The sequence below is a fragment of the Desmodus rotundus genome, chromosome 1 (genome assembly GCF_022682495.2).
Source record: "Desmodus rotundus isolate HL8 chromosome 1, HLdesRot8A.1, whole genome shotgun sequence".
Taxonomy (NCBI): domain Eukaryota; kingdom Metazoa; phylum Chordata; class Mammalia; order Chiroptera; family Phyllostomidae; genus Desmodus; species Desmodus rotundus.
The window spans coordinates 90,242,001-90,256,281 of record NC_071387.1 but is presented as its reverse complement, the minus strand read 5'-3'; the positions used below and the strand labels follow the sequence as shown (position 1 = coordinate 90,256,281).

At 42.7% G+C, this 14,281-nt stretch overlaps 1 pseudogene; it reads left to right on the top strand.

Annotated features, from left to right (window-relative positions):
* Nucleotides 1-12,144: 12,144 nt before the first annotated feature.
* LOC112304711 (proteasome subunit alpha type-1 pseudogene) lies at nucleotides 12,145-13,983 on the top strand (annotated as a pseudogene).
* The last annotated feature ends 298 nt before the right edge of the window (nucleotides 13,984-14,281 follow it).

Below are 14,281 nucleotides of genomic sequence, written 5' to 3'. Positions count from 1 at the left end.
ACCAGGTGGGGCCTCCAGAAGATGTTCTAACAAAGGCCCCAGCAGATCCCGACACAGCCAATTTGAGCAATCACCACAATGGGAAAACCCATATGAATGATGTATAAGGAAGGAAATAACTGAGGACAATGAGACTGACCCTACAAGAGTGTGGGTATGGTCAGGGTTCAGATGGGAGGCAGTAGCCACACCAGTTACTGGAATAAGGAATTTTAACAAGGTATGAAGTTAATAACTAGGTAACTAAAAGGGGAAAAGGGTAACTCTAAAGTATCCCAGAGATAGCCCCTGTAGGAAGCAGCTGCCACCACTGGAGTTGAGCATCAAGAGAAGTTAAAGGTATTAAAACTCAGAAGTTCAGGCCCTGTGGGTCTCAAACCCAAGTGTCTGAGGATGGAGTAATAGCCAGCTGGTGTTGGAGTCTCCAGTAAGACTGGTTCTGTCAATTTTGGAAAAACTATGGACTGGGTCCAAGGTAGAGAAGTGTTAAGAGATGCTTACAAGAATAGGAAGAAGTAAGTCTCCCCTTCCTCTTTAACCCAGGGTCTCCCTCTAGCACCCCCTATGAACATAGCCTAACAGGGGGCAGCCCGTGCTGACAAAGTGTCATGTCTGAGTTCCAGCATCACAAAGCTGAATAGAAAGGGCTGGGTTTGGTGCTGAGAGATGATCATTTAATAACTGTACAGTGGATGAAAGAGAGGGGTTTATGAGGCAGGCATCATGTTACTTTGCAAATGGGATTTTATTTAATTCTCACAACCCCATAAGAATGAAGCCCAGAGGGGATAATTCACCTGTGAAAAGTCACAGAACAAATAAGTGATGGATCTGTGTGAGTCTTATTTATCCCACAAGTCGTCTCTAACTCTCAGAGAACTCAAATTAAGATGTTATCATCCCTTCCCTAATTCTTTTCCTTACAACTGGCATCCATTCTACTTCACCTACCAGGGGGCTATACCCCATATATAACTTAGTTATGTAAGAGGTAAGTTTTCTCACTTTCTGAGTTTATCCGGATTTTGATGTAACTGGGGTGTCATTGCTGTCCCAGTGGAACAGATGAGTGGGGTGGTTTCAAGCTGGAAAGTCTAATAACCCCTTCAGAGCACAAGTGAGGAGGCTTCCCCACCACTCCATTAGTATCCCAGACCCTACCCTGCTGGGGGCTTGTCCTGGGTAGTTCAGAGGAGGTGAATAGAACAGTGTTCACATGGTGTAATATGACATAGACAAGGACATTTGTGGTAAAGATAGGTAACAGTCCTGTTGGGGCATCAGGTGAGCTCCCAGATGCTGAGGCAGGGAAGTGAGAGACAAAAGGAGTAACAAGAACACCTGACTTAGCAAAAGGAAGGGACCTGTTCCTGTGGAGCCTGGGCTAGTCCATCCTTAGTTCAACTGTTTTGATTTAGACTTTCCACCCTAGTGCCTCCTTTAGATGTTTCTCTTCTCTAGAAACACAAATTCTGAAAACCCTTTCTTAACTCCACATCCTCCCCCAGGCTTTATATTCTCATGAGTCTTCAAAGAGCTCTCTATACTCAGTCTCCCCTTTCTCAGCTTTCACCAACTCTGATTTGGCTTTGGCCCCCACTTCTCCATAGAAATAGTTCTTTCCTTAATGACAGATAACTTCCTCACTTGTAAGTGCAATGGGCCTTTCTAATCTTCATATCAGTTGACTTCTAGCCAATATCTGCCATTGTTGACCATGGCTTCCATTTTGAAACATTCCCATTGGCTTCCAAGACTTGGATATAGATACAAATCCATTCTACCACCCAGCTCTGTATCAGTGAGAGTTCTTTAGTCAAAAGCAACAAAAACAAGCCCAGGAGTGAGAATGGGTAGAATAAATTTGTGAAGAGTTTTTGAACAAGTTCATGGCATTTTGTCAATTCAATACTATCCAATTCACAGCTCTCCCTGTGTCCACACTCTCTGTAATGTGACTTTGTAGCTCCTCCTACCCTGTAACCTGCTTTGGCCAAAGAAACGTTAGCAGTTATGACACAGGCAGAGGCTTAAAAAAGCACTGGCACTTCCCTCTTTCTCTCTCTCATGCTCCTCTGCCTTTATCCTGTGAACACGCACTGCTAACATGCCAGAGGGTGTTGAACACAACTCAGTCACCCATTTGTCCCATCTGAGGTCATCCTGGAACTCACTAGATTCCAAGCTGACCCCCCAGACATATGAGAAAATCCAGCAAAGACCAGGAAAGTTGTTTAGTTGGCTTTCAGATAACCATGAATTCATGACTGGTATCTAACCAATACCAGGAGACCCACCTAGGTGATCCACAGATTTACAAGCTGAATAAATGCTCTGTCTTTAAGTCATTAAATTCTAGGATGTCTAATTCATCTATTAGTTGGTTAGGACTACAACAACAAAGAACAATAGACTGGGTGGCTTAAACAACAGACATTTATTTTGTCACAGTTCTTGGGGCTGGAAGTCTGAGATCAGGGCGCCAGCAGGGTTGGTTTCTTCTGAGGTCTCTGTTTTTGGCTAGTAGATGGCCATCTTCTCATTGTGTTTTCACAGGTCTTTCCTCTGTGCATCCACATGTCTGTTGATTCTCTGGGTGTCCAAGTTTCCTCTTCTTTTTACAAACACCATTCAGATTGGATTAGGGCCCACTCTGATGACCTTGTTTAAATTTAGTCACCTCTTTAAAGGCTCTATCTCCAAATACAGTTTTATTTTGCTGTACTAGGGGTTAGGATTTTAATGTATGGTTTGGGAGGATATAATTGAGCCCCTAAGTTTGTTACACAGTGTTCTTGTGGCAATAAATACCTGTCATATATCATCAAAGGCAAAGCTGAAGAACCAGGCCCTGGCAGGAGCACAAGGCAACACTAAGGATCCACAGATTAGGATCTAATGCACAGTCTCTTCAAATAGCAGCTCTAACTCGCCACCCTCAACCCCAGTTGGAGAGGGTTCCTTGTGTCATTGTTCTCAACAGTTAGGTTCCAGAGAAAAAAATCTGATTGGCCCAGCTCGGGAGGGGACTATGCCCTCACCCTGTACTTTGATTGACAACCCCACCAAAACTTCATAACATGGGAGAGGGGTGGTTCCTTAAAGACATAAAATTCAGAGAATTTTGGGCCCAAAGAAGCACCCTAAGTCCACAACAGTCACTTTATCCACGAGCCAGAACAGTTGGTGAGGGGCCAATGTGGGTGACAGAGTGCTCCTCCAAAAGACTCATCAATAATCATAATTACAGCACAAAGCTCACAGGATGAAATTACATGGGGATTAATGTGAAGGCCTGTACTTGAGTCCAAAGGAAGTGACAGCTGGGGGAGGACAAGGTAAGTCTTGACACCCAGTGGTAGCTCATGTGCTAAGACTGTCTGCTCAGAATGAGTCAGTGGAGGGAGATAGCCAAGGACCCTAGGTGATGGGGTGCTAAACCAAGTGTGGGGGGCCCTCTGCCTGAGGATGGCCTCCAGCTGTGTGTGGCTCACTAGGAACAACAATAGCCTGACACTGTTGATGGAGGGCCTGATGCACACCAGCACTATTCTAGGTGCTTTATCTCAATCATTTCTGTTAATCAACAGAAGCACAGGTGAGGTAAGTGAGGCAAGGAGAGGTTAAGTAACTTGCCCAAGGTCGCACAGCTTTGATGATGCCAGTTTGAAGCCAGGCAGTCTGACTTCAGAGTCGGCACTCACAGCCAGTAGCTAGGATGGCTCCCAGAAAGCAGGAGAATGACAGTCTGCTCTCATGTGGGGGACAGCAGGGAAGAGCACCTCCTGTGTGCTATAAATATGCTAGAGTTTTCATATGCACAAACTTTTTCCATCCTGGAAGGAAGTATTACAGTTCCCAATTTAAACATGAGGCTTGGGTGGGTGAATAGCCAAAGGAACCAGAGCACTTTCACCTGGAAGAAACATACCTTACGGTGCATTTGGGAGTGGGGCAAATATCTGAGGGGGTCAGGATGAAATTATTCTGTTTAGCCTCAAGAGAACAGAGTCGGGGCAATGGATAGAATTTACAACAATGTAACTTTATCTTGAAGTTATAAAGGTCTAATATGGCTTATTAATAGTTATAATTATACTGAAATAATGGTATAGGTATATTATTTACTAACTATTTATTACATGCTAAGAACTTCACAGTCATTATAATGCCATTTTAATAATAAAATCACAGTAGATTACTCAGCACTTAATCTATGCCACACCCTGTGCCACAACTTTAAATGGTAGGTGCTATTAATATCCCCGTTTTCTAAATGGTGAAGTGAGAAACAGAGAGATTAAGTAAACATACCTTGGTCACACAGCTATGAAGAGGTGCATGATGAGACAGCCTGACTCCAACCCAGAGTTCCCAGCAATCATGTTGGACCAGCAAAGAGGAATCACTGCTTCATTGCAAGAAAACACTAGGATTCCAGCAATCGGGGTGGGAGTGTCCCAGCTCAAATCTAGGGCTCCTCCCACCTCGAAATACCGTGCAGTGTGTAAGAGCAGAGGATCCCTACACAAAGGGGCTGTGCAGAGACCCCTCCTCAGCTCCTGCGCCCAGGACAAAGGCCAGGATGCTGGATGCACAGCAGTCCCTGCCCCGCACATACCAGCCCTCGTGTGCCTTATTAAAAGGAAGTGTTTACCCAGCCTACTCCTGGCAGGACCGCAGCAGCAGTTTATTAGGGCTTCATTGGAGTGTAAATTGTTGCTGGTTTATAAAAAAGACTAGGCAGAGCAGCTCCACTGGGGCAGCCCCCATCTGCAGCACCAGGCACGTGAGGCTTTAACTAAATCATTGATTTCCCTGCGGAAGGAGAAATCCAGATAACCACTCATTCCGCTGCTTAGCTGTTGTCTTCCGGCACCTGGGGGGCAGAAGGGTAACATTCTCCTTCCCTCCTGTCTCCATCTCTGTACACACGTGCACGTGCGCACACATGGACACACCCGCACGCACGCATACACACAACGCCAACTCCTCTGGGGGCCTCTAGCATTCTGGTACACTGGTCCTAAAAAGCCAACAAAGCCTGAAGGATCTCTCTGAAGTCAGATAGATTTGGGTCCAAATGCCAGTTGAATGACCTTGAGCTTAGGTTGTCAGATTTAGCAAATAAAAATATAGTACACACAGTTAAATTTGAATTTCAGATAAACAATGATTAATATTTTGGTATAAGCATGGGACATATTTCTCTGAGATTTACATGTAAGTGGGAGCCCTTATTCTTCCTGCAACAGTCCCTTGGGTGGGGGAGGGGGTCTGACATTCTCTAATCCTCAATTTCCTCATCTGTAAAATCTTCTGATTCTTAAGAGACATAGAAAAGACAATACCCGTGAAGTGCTTAATGCCATGTCTAGCACACTGTTAGTGCTTAATAAATGTTCTCTGCTGTTATGATTATTACTACTTCATTTCATATGATCTGATCTGCAGTCCTTTGCAGTACTTTGTCTAACCCCTCAAGTCTCACTAAAGGACAGATGCATCCACATCTTTGTATTCCCAATGCCTGGAAAGTTCCTGGAACACAGTAGGTGCTAGTAATATATGCTAAATAATTTAATTGATTATTAGTTTAACAGTTGCAAAAAGCTAAAAGCCAATGAATGAAAAATTAATAATTGTAGGATTATATATCCCAAAAGCAAGGTTCCCAACTTTTAAAAACAAAGAGCAAGATCACCTTTCTGTTGACACATATTTATCATGTCCCAGTTAAGATATTAAGGACACCTGAGACTACCTGCCATGGCTCAAATTCTGATTTCTCCTCTCTATGCTTCTCAGTTTTCTCATCTGTAAAATGGAGATAATAACAGTATCCACCTCAAATGGTTCACTCAAGTTCACAAGCGTAAAGTACTCTGGACAGCACCAGGCAAATAGAATTTGGTAATCAATTAACAATAGCTATTACTTAGGCCAGCTCTTGCCCATTGTCACCAGTGAGAAATGAACAGAAGGACAGCAAGGCACACCATAGGGGAAGGTGCAGTGGAACATGGGGGGACAGAGTTGCTCCTTGCCCACAAGCTGCAGGCCTGAGGAGGGATGGCCCGCCTCTGCCTTCAGAGAAGACAGAGACTTCCTCCAGAAGACCTGGGTAGTGAACACAGTGTGCAAAGGACTAGGCCCCTGATGCTTACCAACATCTGATATATTTGTCTAGCATCTATCTCCCCCTACCAGAATGTAATTCTATGAAATCAGACATTTTTCAATGTTTTGTTTACTGGAATATCCCAGAAGAACACTTGGCTCAGAGTATATGTATCCATCAGTTGCCTGGGAAGGGCAATGAGGAAGTAAAGTTGAGAGAGATTTTGTATTTTGATTTTCTTTTCTTCCCTTCCTCCTGTATCCCTCCCTTCATCTTTCATTCCTTTGAGGTGAGAAGAGCATGTGTATAGAGGTGACAGGGAGAAGTAGGGAGAGAAAATAGTGACAAGACACATCCTCAGATGAGACAGGAGGATGGAACCCTCTCCCACTTTTTAAGCAAGCTCATTCATGCAATAATACTTCTTTGTACATCAGTGATAATAAGAATTATCATTCACTCTCATCTGCCTTATTGGGGGGGTGGGAGTGGAGGTGTAAAATGCTTCTCAGGCACTAAAAGAATGAAGTTAATCTATGTGTCATGATTTAGAAAGTTCTCCAAGATATATTAAGTTGGGGAGTTGCTGAGTAGTGTGTAGAGCACACTTTGTGCATGTGTGTGTGTGTTTATGTCATATAGAACATTTCTACAATAATATAAAAGAAACTGCTTATAACAGTCACCTCTTGTGGAGAGAACTGGAGGAGAGGAAGGTGTCTGTAATGGGAGAGAGGTAATTTCATTAGAGACCGTTTTGTTTTATTGACTTTTTTGCTGTATGCATTAATTACTGTTTAAATTTTTTAAGTAGTTTTAAAAATATTTGGGGACCAATCAAGAATATTTTAAAAGCTTTTTTAAATTATAAAATAATACATAAGGGAATAAAGAAAAGAGCAGAGGATCCCTAATTTTAAAAAGAAAAAAAGAGAAAGGCACCTGTGATTTCCTCATTTAGATATAACCACTGGGAACACCTTGGTAGCTAGCCTACTGTTTTTTCCAATGCATATATACTTTTTTTTCCCCACCAGATGCTAATATTTTATATCCTTTAAAAAATATTTAAACATATATTGAGCACCATTTCTCACATCATTAACTTAGACTTTTCATTACAATGGCCATGGGAGAGGTATCTCATAATGTATTTAATCAGACCCTTACTGTTGGACATTAGGTTGTTCTGGATGTGTCTCCTTTAATCTGTATTAACACAGGAAATGTTTTTGCTATAGTGAGAAAAAAAGCAAGACATAAAAGAGTATGATTCATTTTTTCACATATATGTAGGCATATGTGTGTATGCATACACACACAATAAACATTTCATATACATGCCTGTGTCTGTATGATAAAAGATTGAGAAAATATACACCAAAATGTTAACAATCTTTTTCTAGGGTTAGTAAGTTCTGGGTTAATTTTTGTTTTCTTCTTTTCCCTACATTTTCTAAAATGCCTCGTGGAGTGAAGACTGAGTGCACCACCTAGAGCCCTGCTCCCCAGGGACTGAGGAGGCACTGAGGCACTCCTGCCCCCAGCTTCTGGGAGTGTTGGTCATCAGTGCCTCTCGGCTGAGACACTTTCTAGGGACTTTCCTCTACTGAAGGGGCAGCCTCACCCAGGGTCAAATGCACCCTTCCTGGGATATCTTCAGCCATGAGTGGTCCCTGTGGGCATTCAAAGGCCGGGGCCCTACTTTAGTCCCAGCTCCAGCACTCCTGCAGATCAGCTGAGGCCTTTCTCCTAGCTGCCCAATTTCTCCCTCTGCTCAGGCCTGCTTTTCAGGTGAGTCAGTCTATAGCATCTAAAATGAAGACATTAATTTGGCAATGAAAAACTTTTTAATTAAAAAAAATCCTTGTAAAATGCCCCATTTTTTGTTCTAGAAGATCTCCCACTATGAAAAATTGCCTGTTCTCCAAAATGACCAATGAAATATACTATGAGATCTGTTCCTGGGTCATGCAGAGAAAGGCATGGAAGGCAATTAATCAGTCTTTTTTGTCTGACGATAAATCCCCTCCCAGTGGTGCCTGTCCCTGACCAGCTGACATTTCCTTAACCCACTTGCCACCTTACTTGTGTTAAATGACTTATACTCTTAAACTTGGGGATTTTAATCTCATCTATTAAGCCAGCAGGACCAGTAATTCCCTGAATGCATTTTTATTGACTTTGTAAATCAGCCTTCCCCACATCAGACACAGTGACTGGGAGAGAGGTGTTTGTCTGTGAAATTGGCTGGACACAGACCATTGACTGTGATGATAACCAGTGATTTGTGGGACCAGATAGGCAAGTCACATGCACTAAGCAGATTAAAATATAACAAAACAAAAAGGTTCTATTACCAGGAATACTGGCAAAGGGCAACAGAATGTTGGTAATAAAAGTCAGAAAACAAACTAATTCCAGGTCTGGAAGGAAGTCCAAACGAGTGCTTTACTCCCTCTGCAGTGAGCCAGAGTGTGTGAGGCTGCTAAGCACAGCTAAGTAAACCAATTTCAGAAAGCCCTTCAGTGGAAGTCAGAGAAAGCTGGGCTCCTGCCCTGCAGGGGTGCAGGTTCTTATGCTCTGCAGGCCTTCTGCCTCCTGACAGGAAGAGCTTACAAAGGGTGCAGTGAGGATCCTAAACAGCTTTAAAGAACACTCTTCTGGTGCCCCTTTTCCCATTTAGGACAAGACCTAATGAAATCTAAGTGGTCGGGTGCCTGCCTACTGCTCTGACTTTATCCTTGTCACTCCCGCTCTTGCCCACTCCGCTTCAGCCACATTGCCTTCTTGCTGTTATGCCAATAACACTAACACCTCTGGCCTCAGGGCCTTTACACTTGCTGTTCCTTTTGACTATCATGTTCTTACACCAGTCTAGTTCATGCACTTCACTCAGGTCTCTGGACAGATGTCACCTCCTCAGAGATGCCCTCCCTGGTCATTCAATCTGAAATGTACCCTGCCTCCCCAAGCCCAGTCACTCTCAGTGTCTCCATTCTCTTTTTTTTTTTTGTATTTAGTATAAACAGACATCATGTTATTTATTACACATACTTCTTTATTCTAAGCCTCGTTCCTCCAGAGAATGGGAGTTTTTGTCTGTTTGTTCACTGCTGTATTCTCAGTTTTTAGGACAGAAACTGCTGGAGTATTTATTGAATGAATAAATGATGTATGCTACCAGCTATTCTTTTATATTCATCAAAATAGCTGAATTTATTCATGTCATATTTATGCAACAAATGTTTGGTGAGGACCTGCAATAAGCTAGGCCTTGTGCTTGAGTCTTTCTCTCTCTCTCTCAGAGGATTCTATCCCCTCCTGCCCTCATCTGGAAGACATGGCTCTTTATTGTTTTTTAAATATATTTTATTGATTATGCTATTACAGTTGTCCCATTTTTTTTATCACTTTCTTCCCCTCTGCCCTGTAACCCCATCCACCTACATTCCCCTCCCCCCTTAGTTCATGTCTATGGGTCATATATGTAAGTTCGTTGGCTTTTCCATTTCCTATACTATTCTTACCCTCCCCCTGTCTATTTTGTACATACCAATTATGCTTCTTATTCCCTGTACCTTTTTTCCTATTCATCCCTCCCCACTGATAACCCTCCTTGTAATCTCCATTTCTGTGATTCTGTTTCTGTCTTAGTTGTTTGCTTAGTTCATTTTTGTTTTTTATAGGTTCAGTTGTTGGTATTTGTGAGTTTACTGTTCATACATTTTATCATGTTCTTTTTTTTAGATAAGTCCCTTTAACTTTTCATATAATAAGGGCTTGGTGATGATGAACTCATTGACCTTATCTGGGAAACACTTTATCTGCCCTTCCATTCTAAATGATAGCTTTGCTGGATAGAGTAATCTTGAATGTAGGTCCTTGCCTTCCATGACTTTGAATTTCTCTCCAGCCCCTTCTTGCCTGTAAGGTTTCTTTTGAGAAATCAGCTGACAGTCTTATGGGAACTCTTTTGTAGGTAACTGTCTCCTTTTCTCTTGCTGCTTTTCAGATTCTCTCCTTATCTTTAATCTTGGGTAATGTAATTACGATGTGTCTTGGTGTGTTCCTCCTTGGGTCCAACTTCTTTGGGACTCTCTGAGATTCCTGGACTTCCTGGAAGTCTATTTCATTTGCAAGATTGGGGAAGTTCTTTATTTGTTCAAATAAGTTTTCAATTTCTTGCTCTTCCTCTTCTCCTCTGGCACCCCTATGATTCAGTTGTTGGAACATTTAAAATTGTTCTGGAGGTTCCTAAGTCTCTCCTGATATTTTTAAAATTCTTCTTTCTTCATTCTGTTTCAGTTGAATGTTTATTCCTTGCTTTTGCTCCAAATCATTGCTTTAAGTACCTGTTTCCTTCCCTTCACTGTTGGTTCCCTGTACATTTTCCTTTATTTGACTTTTCATAGCCTTCACTTTTTCCTCTATTTTGCGACCATACTCAACCAATTCTGTGAGCATCCTGACTACCAGTGTTTTGAACTCTGCATCTGATAGGTTGGCTATCTCTTCATTGCTTAGTTCTATTTTTGGAGCTTTGATCTGTTCTTTCATTTAGGCCATATTTCTTTGTCTTGGTGCACCTGTTATGTTGTAAGGGGTAGAGCTTTAGGTATTGGCCAGGGTGGGGCAACCCATGTCACTGCATGTGGGGGACTGTATGTGGAGGAGGGGTCTAAGAGGGAACAATGCCACTTGCTCGGCTCTGAGCTGGCTTTCAGTCACTTTCCCCACTACCCACAAGCAAGTTGGGCCCTTCTGGTGCTGATTCCCAGGTGGGTTTGTGTCAGTTCCAGGGCCCTGTGGGTCTCTCTAACAAACTCTCCTGTGAGGCTGGGAGTTTCTCCCACTGGTGCAACCCCACAGATTTTACAGCCAGAGGTTTTTGGGGCTTTCTTTCCCCACTCTGGAACCCTAGGTTGCACAGTCTGTCTCGCTCCCGAATTGTTCCTCCCAGTTTATCCACACATAAATATGGGACCACCTGGTCCAGTAGCCACTGCCTTACCCACCTGGTCTGCCAACCATTGCCTTGCCACGTCTCCTCTCCTCCCAGCTTAACTCCTTGGTTGTCAGACTTCCATACAGTTCTATTTTCTGGCAGTTCTGGTTTTTTTTTTTTTTTTAATTTTTTGTTGACCTTCTTTTGGTTGTTCAAGGAGGCAAAGTGTATCTACTATACCTCCATCTTAGCCATAGTCTTTCCAAGCCCACACTTTGATGGTATGTGTGAAATATTCTTCTCAAGCAATCTGCTGGGCTCACTTCCCTTTCTAAACTCCTCCAGAGGGAGTGGCAGGAAGTATGTAAAAATGAGAAATGCCAGGGACAGACCATTTTTTGAGGCAGTCTGGCAGGGGAGGAGGGAGGACAAGGGGTACTAGGAAGAGGCAGGATGGAAGGCATGAATATGGTTAAAGAAGGAGCTGTTGGAAAGAGAGAGGCTATGAATTAAAAAAAGATAGAAATGTTAATGTGGAGAGAATGTCCCTAAGGAGGGAGTGGGCAAAAGATCAAAGTATGAGTGGATGAAATAAAATTAATTAACAAGTTCATGCCTGAAAGCCATCATTTTCTCTCTGAGATAGAAGTCTAATCCAAGGGGACTGGGCTAATTTAGGAGGCAAGAGGAGGTGGCAGTGTAGGTTTGAAACACACCAGCTGCTGAGAAGAGCAGGGGAGGGAGAGGACCAACACTGGAAGGGTTGCCCTGCCTGCTGAGGGCCACAGAAAGCTGGAGACCTTGACTTTGAGGTGTCCTACCGTACATGCTTGCATAGCTTATTCTGCACCCCCAACCCTGGCAAGTAATGCTTGGCTGTCCCTGTGTTATAAAAATAAAATAACAATAATCACTAACATTTAGTAGGGGATTACCATGTCCCCCATTTTACAGATGACGAAACTGAGGTACAGAGAGTTACACAGACAGTGGTTGTATTAGTCAGGGTCCTCCTGAGAAACAGAACCAAAAGAGATATATGTATCTTTCTTTGTCTCTCTCTGTCTCTGTCTTTATGGAAGCTTTCAAACAAGGTTCAACCACAGTTGTTCTGAAATCAAAAACCTGTGCAGTGTGTTTGCACTGAAAAGAGCAGAGTCGGAGTCTGCAGCTCATCAGGAAAGTCCTCCTTGTTGGCCACAGTATTGGTATCTCAATTACAGGACTTACGCTGATGCTAGACTATTACATAATACTATGCACCAGGAGTTTTTGGATTCCAGATTTTTAATTGACAGACCTCTTCCTGTGTCTCATCTTATGTCTCTAATTAGAAGCAAGAGCCAGTTACCAACACAAAGATATGGCTGAAGACCATATGGTATTGGGCTGCTTATTGGTGGATATGATGATATGGGTTCTCATATTTCCCAAACATGTCCATCTGGTAACTATTTTGACTGCAGAGTTCTGTCTATTGGAGTCCATTTCAATCAGCCCATACTTACTTGGAGAGACATGTCTGAGTTTACAGAGTAAACTGGAATGAACTGGTTAAGCATGGTCTGTGTGTTTTAAGAGAGACTCCCTGCACAACAGGACCTAACTGCAAAGAACATTTCCATTGGACTTGTTGGTTAAGACTTGGAGTTTATGATTTATGATGATGATGATGATGGTGGTATGTCTCCATTCCTGGGTCTTGGAGAAAGGCCCCAGAGAAAGGCACAGCACTGCTCAATCTGCTGATGAGCCTGCAGAAAAGGCATTAAGTGATAATCCCCCAGTCTACGTATGTGTTATCAAATGTGTAAGTATGCAGGAACATGTACTGATAACAATAATCTATATTCCGAACAAAAGATGCAGTGGTGGAATGGCATGTTTTAGGAATTAGTTTGGATGTCAGTTTTTCTCAAGCAACTTCACTGAAACCATATAATGGGATGCATTTTTCTTTGTAAAGATCTATATAATCATATTCTAGAAAGTACATTTATCTGTGCTGATGTTTTTATGTGAAGAACATAGTGTCTTTGTGGTTTTAAAAACAACTCTGAGATAAAATTGTTTCATCTGCTGATGAAAAAAAGAAAAATAAAGTTCCTTTCACAGAGAATCAAGAGGAGGCAAAAGGCGACCCATCAGAAAGCAATTGCAATAATTTGGAAAGAGACGATGGGGCTCAATGAGAAGGGAAGCATCAGAGGCAGTGGGAGGCTCCATCAAACTCTGGGTGTGTTTGAAGGCACAGCCAAGAGAATGTGCTGGTGTTTCAAAGAAAAAAAGGCATGAAGGGAGCCCCAATACTTTGTTCTTGCTCACAGGTCAGTCACTCTTCCCTGGCCTCCCACTCTCTTCCCAGGGTTGTCATAGGCCTCAGATTTATGAGTGCCTCAAATAAAAAAGTTTGGCCTAAATTTGTTCCTAAAATTGCAAAGGTAAGCACATATAGTAAGATAATTACATAAGAAGGTGGGAGAGAGAAGAAGGATGCAGTGACAATTGAGTTAAATTCCTGTCCATCATAGCTGGCAGTCAAAAGATAGTGTCCATGGTTGATAAATTCAGAAATAGCAGTTTTCACAAGTTGTTTGCAGATATGGAGGTAACCACTAGAAGAAATACTTAAAAAGAGTTAAAACTGGTTGTCTCTGAGAAATAAGATTGAGGGTGCCAAAGGGTTGTACAAGAATGTTGTGTTTCTTTAAAAACTGTGAGTTTCAAGATGTCGGAGGAGTAGGTGGATCTTTCCTGTACTTCCTCCCAGAACCAAACTGGAAATAAAACTAAACTGGGGAACATTCAACCTGAATTACCAACTGAAGACTATCTGCATAGGAGGCTTTTAACCAAGGATGGACAGAAACCATCTCAAGACTGGAAGGAAAGGAAAGTTCGCAAAAAGGGCTAGGCCCACTCCCACAGGTGGCAGGCTGAGGTTATGGAGGGATATCATGGCTGTTGGAGGTTCCCCCTGAGAGGAGTGAAGCCTACACCAAAGACTGGGCTCCCCAGCCTGGAATGCCAGAGCCAGGATCAGCCGCCCATGTAGCATCCAGAGGTGAAAGGCAAAGAGTTTTCTATTCACCAGGGAGACATGAAGCCTGACAGAGACAAAGTCACATTTTTTAAAGGGGCCAAAGTACAAGATTTCCTATCTCAGCCACTCACCCTGGGCTCTGACAAAGGGAGGGCAGGTTAGACTGGAG